Below are 6,383 nucleotides of genomic sequence, written 5' to 3'. Positions count from 1 at the left end.
TTTAAATAAACGATCCTGTATTGTGACAAATTTGATTGGTATACAACGGTTTATAAGGGAATCGATCGTATCGTGCCACGGAATGGTACGGGAGATGACGAAGGATACTCGAATCGAAGGTACAAGCGTAATTCTTATGCAGCGATGAGCGAAAGCGCAAACTGGAAGACGCTATTTTCATTTCTCTCGTTCGTTCTCATCTTTTACTCAATCGTTTGATTATTTCTTTATTTCATTCTTTTTTTACGCACCTTCCTCTACGCAAATTTCGAATTTTCGAGTTACGTTACATTCCTCTAGTCCCTTCTCGCGCTTTCTTCTCTGACATTTCGCGAATACGTCGTCTGATTAGATATTGGGTTACACTACTGGATCTCTATAAATACTCCCCAACGTAACCCCCGCTGTTCGCTTCGATCGTCGCCGGTTATTCTTGGGCGCGTCGAAGCTGGTCTTCCCCGAGACGTTGAAACGTCCACCGAGATCGAATCACCCCTCGCTGATCGATTCTTCTCGTAGTATACAAAATTAAAAAATCTCGCCTTGCTCAACACAAACCGAGCGTCACGGTTCAGGAACGCTCGCCGGGACGAGTATTCACAGTCATCCAGCATATGGAATATCGTCGATTTCCCGACTTTTTAAGAATTAAGGGGGTCTTCTACTATAGACTCATAAGAAAAATGATGTTTCTTATTTGCGTTTACTCGATCGACAACTTGTTCAATCTTTATCCAATGAAACGTTCATCTTCTTTCACAAAGTATTCCTTTGTTGGATATAATAATGTCTGAAGTGCATCAATAAAAACGTATACTTCTTCTAGTGAAGAAATATTTTGTTGCGCAAATATATTGTCTAAACGTATATTTTCATTCATAAAGGGATGTTGATTTAAAGATTATGTATGCTGTCTGAAGTATATAAAGGAAAACGTATGTTTTCTCTGATGAAGAAATGTTACCCTGTTGAACAAATATACTGTCTGAAATGCATCATTGTAAATGTATGCTTTCTTTCATGAAGAAATATTTTATTGAGTAAATATATTACCTTAAGTGCATCGACGTAAATATATGGTTTCCTTTATGGAGACATATTGCATTGTGTAAATATATTCTCTAAACATATATTTTCTTCCATAAGGAAATGTTACTTTAATGAACATATACATTATCTAAAGTGCATCGATATAAACGTATATTTTCTCTTATAAAGGAATACTAAATCGATGAACACATATATCGATTGTAAGTTACTTATGAAAATGTTTATTATCTTTGATAGAGAAATGTTACTCTATTAAATAAATATACTCTCCGAAATTGATTGGTATAAGCATATGCTTTGTCTTATAAAGAAATATTTTATTGTGTAAGTATATTATCAAAAGTGTATCGATATAAATGTATATTTTCTTTTATAAAAGAATGTTAATTTAATAAATATGTGTGTTGTTTGAAGTCCATCGATGAAAAAGTATATTTTCTTATATAAAGAAATGCCTTTGCATTGAATAAATATTCTGTGTAAAGTACGTCGATGGAATTTGGCGTTTTCTTTACAAATAAATATTACATTTCTTATTTGTATAAATGTTACTCAAAAAGTACCGATTTTTAAATTCCACCGACCAAAAAAGAAGGACTCCGTTTCTTGTTTAATGTAAACGTTGCTATATCTGAGAGTACAGACCTTACAACTTCTGTAACTCCACCAATTTCTCGAATTGACATTTTACAATAATAACAATATACTGTTAAGACATAAAAACCTTCAAGAAGATTCTATGTAGTTACCATTATGTGACCCAAAGCAGAACCAATTCAAAGGAAATCGATCTTTTTCAAACATCTAAAGTAGAAGATCCCCTCGATTGTATATGAAAAGAACAAGTGCAAGGTGCATGGAGAACAGGCGGAGACACATTAGTGCAGTCTTCGTGAGCTGCACACGCAACGACGCCGCCACGGTATTCGGGGATTGTTACATCATTTATTTATTTCTTTTCGAAGGAAAATTCGTTCCTTCCGTACCAGTGAATTCGAGGATAGAAAAAGTCACGACAAACATCAACACGGAAACATTAATGGCGACAACGACGGGGAGAACAAAAATACCGTCGCGTTTCGAATCTGGCGCCGCGCAATCTCGAAGAATTTCGTGGGCCTTCTTATCGACCCTTTGTCCTCGACTAACCCTCTATTGCACGAATTTTACAGTTTCCTGGGAAAAAGAATTTATTTTTTTATCGTTTATCGGTCCATGAATTGATCAATACTTGAAACATTGTTTGCAGTGTAAAGAATTGTAGAACTTAGCAATCTGATCAATGGAGATGTCATTTCTTGTTTTTTTTATACGTCCATGAATTAATTAATGATTAGTAATTATGTAGATAAGAATTGGTATGGTATTCATAAATAAAGAATTTAGTTTGTACAGTCATAATTTATTTGTATAGGTAGGAAATCTAGTGATGTTTCTAACCAATGACCATTGGTTTTGATTTTTATTTAGTACTATCCTCTTTAGTTAGAATTGCGTGCATGAGGCTTTTTGGTAATTATTACGATAAACATACATTTGCAAATAGTAAAAATTTTCTTAAAAGTTATACAGTCTGTTATGGAATCATAAAACGATTTTGATATATAATGAAGTCAACCAAGACTCACGCGTAAACTAATTAAACCTCAATTTCCTCGCATATTTAGAAATGTAAATTGTGGTAATTCTAGTAGAAAGATCAGAGTATGTATAACAATCTATAATTAAATTTATGAACGTGTATTTTGAATTGATTTCTGATTCCCGTTCTTTTTTTTATCCTATTTAGAAATCAATCACACCCCAAAAGCAGATGGCTCACTATTTAGCAAATTAATTTTATTATCTCGTCCTTTATATGATCATCGATGTAAAAATGGTTAGAAATGTAATTTTTTCTAGTACATGCATAATGGAATAGATTTCCATGAATTTTGATGAAGCTTCCGATAGAATCGAGTTACAACCAGATCTGAATATGGAACTGGCATCAGATTGAAATTAGATGAACCAAGTATAATGTAAAAACCTTCGATTGAATATAAAAGTTATTTCTAGAATAATGAATTCAATTATGCTCTTTGTGGTTAATTGTTTTGTTTTACATGAGTGATTGGTCAAATCCTACAGTAACTGTCTTGTAACCAAATAGATCAAATAGACGTATACTTCAAAAATATTTATATATTCGTTTCTCTCAAAAAGTAAGTTTTGTATCAAACATTACATTCTATATTTTCGATTTACCTTCTCATGTAGAGTGGCGAGATAAAGAGGCTTTAAACCAGTGTTGAGATGACAATAGTTTTCTTGTCAATACAAACATATTATGATCGCATAAACGAGATTGCTAAGCTTTTTAATTCATATTTTTAATCAAACTTGGGCATCATGACCAATTCAGTGCACGAGAGCACAGAAACTAATGGCGCCACAGCCTTGTCACGGGGACTAGTATCTTCAAAGCGGTGACATCACTGTAGTACATTAGTTACCTTGCTCTCCATGCGCTAAAACATTCGTGGCGCCCAGCCCTGCTTTAATTAATAAATAACTAAATGGGTAAGTCAGCAAAACTATTATACATCCCCATGACTATACATCACGCGCAACTCTTTAAAAATGTCCTGCGGCAGAAATTATGATTTTATCGGGTTCTCGATCGAATATATTATGCAATAGAGGGTCAATGCGCAATCCTCGATTAATTAGCATAATTTCTACTAGATCACGCTTCGGGTTCGACGTAGACGTGAGAACCTACGGCCTTCGAACAAGATGACTCGAGTTTCTCTTCCGGACCGTTTTGAAGTTACAATTACTCACCGCGTGTATCGTTCGTTACCATGTAGTTTTAACGACTGAATACCCGATATACGCATTATCTATCGTTATTAACCGGTGATAGATAACAATTAGTCGTAATAAGAAAATCTGACGATATGATAGGTAGATCGGTCTCGTCGCTGCCACGTATAAAACTTGCTCGGCTCGCTCGACCTGCTCGTCGATCGTTCAACGTCCCTTCAGCGTCGCACAGTGGTACGACTGCTCCAAAATGAGCGTAAAAGCCAAATTTTTCAATTTTCAGATGGGTAATTTTTCAATGCAAATCTTTTTTCAATGTAGGTGATTTTAAAAATGTGCTCGAAAACGTCACGAATAAATACTCGGAAATTAAGGAAATGCTTCACATGACTTTAAATTTACATTATAATATACTGTATTATAATATATGTTATATAACGTACATATTACAAAATATTTACTGGTGGTTATTAATTTACTGTGTATGTTATAAAAATTTCTTTATCGTTCCAGAATTTCTGGGATTAATTAATCTAAACGAAATGAAAAACTATATTAATAATCATGCACTAAAGTTATTAAAATCGAATTTATATTAAAATAAATGTACATATTCAAGTTTATTTTTAATAAACGAGGAATATCGGGTTGGCAAGCAATGTATGTACACTCTCTGACTATAAAGACCTAAATTCGTTATTTACTAAGCATATCGACAAGCATAATCAATATTTGGATTCCAATTGTCTTTATAAGAGTGTAATATATATGTTCACCCTTAATTCTTTTATACAATCATTATATGTATACGTTGTTTCAGCCGATTTTGGCAATTTCATACTGTAACTGAAATATCATTGTCACAAAGGAACAGTTTAAAAATATTTTAATTACTTCTTCTATTTACAGAGATTAATTTGATCTCATTACAAATTTTAATCAGAAAATCAACTCTGACCTAAAAAGAAATGTTCAAACCACGATTTATCTAATGGAAAATGATCAAGTATTAGCGTGACGATTCCGTTATTGCGTTTTTTAGGCTCCGTACCACTGTGCATCGAGTTTCCAGCCCGACACGGTCGCATTCGGGATTCGCGAACGCTGAGACCGGACGGAACTAAAGACACAAAGGTTCTTTCCTTGGGTAATTGGCGTGATTTTCGGTAATCGTATGGCAGTTCGTTCAGTAAATAAACGTGAACTGAAGTTCAATAGAAACAACTAGTTAGTGTATTCCAGAAAAATAGTTTTATACGTCGCAACATGCAATTTGGCTCTGCGATGCCTCCTCCTGTCACGTCCAATGCTACGACGATAACCAAGGGCTTGTCGAGACATTCTTTCGTCTCTCTTGGGCTCTGATTTAAATACAGTTATACATGGGCACTTTATCGCTTAATTCAGAAACATGAAATTCAATATCAAAGTGATTTAAATTATAACCAGAATATATGCAGAAATTTTATTTTGGATTGATTTTTCTGGAATTATGTACATTTATAATGAGCAAATTTTGTGAAATTTAATGTAATCAATATTTGTAATATAATGAGGTATCACACTGATCTCCCCAAATTCCAAATAATGTATTTAATTGCACATTACTTCACTGATAACATTGAGCAAAAGAGTAAAAGAATAATTTTTATATAATTTTTCGAAAATTTGAGTAAATTTGTATAAATAAATAGGCTAATTGAAATCGTATCCACTAATACTTATTATAGTTTTTAATTAAAGTCAAATAATATTAAACACGATTTATTTTTCTGTCATTTTCAAACCACATATTTAATACTAAAAGCACTTCATTTATTTATAAGTAGAAACTATGATGTAATTGTATAACTACAAGTGTATTGCAGTTCATATGACCATAATAATATTATACAAATAATATGTAAGTAAATATTTTCTTATATTTACGTATTTTCTGTGTTATTCACGCTCGTATGTATCTTTACAGTCACATTTTGCGTACCGAAGACGTTAAATAAAAATAATGAATAAAATGACTTGGTTTTAATTATTAAATTTAATAATCGTCACATTAAGACTTATTGGGCAACAAAGTGAATCGCGGACGTCTCGAAAGGACCGTAGCATCGGGCCATCGTCATCGAAGGAGGCACCGTCGTTTGGCACGAAAAACCTTGGCCGTAAACATCGTTCATCCAGCCAGATCACGGCGATCCGACGACTTAAAGGAACCCCTCGATCGCGGGAACATGGAACAGCGACGTGTAAAATGTGCGAGTGTGTCGTACAAGAAAACAGCGCTCCTTTTTTCTCTCTCGGGTCGGATCGGCGCGAACTGGCAGTGATAGGTACTTAATAATGCGTTTACACGATTAAACCTATTTCCATTCGCTCGTTAACGTTCACTCGCCCACCACGCAGTCGTCGCATCGTACATCTTTCAATAAACGTCTATACGTATGTATATTTATATTTATATTCATTTAATATATATATATATATATATATATATATATATATATATATATATATATGTATATATT

The sequence above is a fragment of the Hylaeus volcanicus genome, chromosome 2 (genome assembly GCF_026283585.1).
Source record: "Hylaeus volcanicus isolate JK05 chromosome 2, UHH_iyHylVolc1.0_haploid, whole genome shotgun sequence".
In the NCBI taxonomy this organism is placed as follows: Eukaryota; Metazoa; Arthropoda; class Insecta; order Hymenoptera; family Colletidae; genus Hylaeus; species Hylaeus volcanicus.
This window is presented reverse-complemented; position numbering follows the sequence as displayed.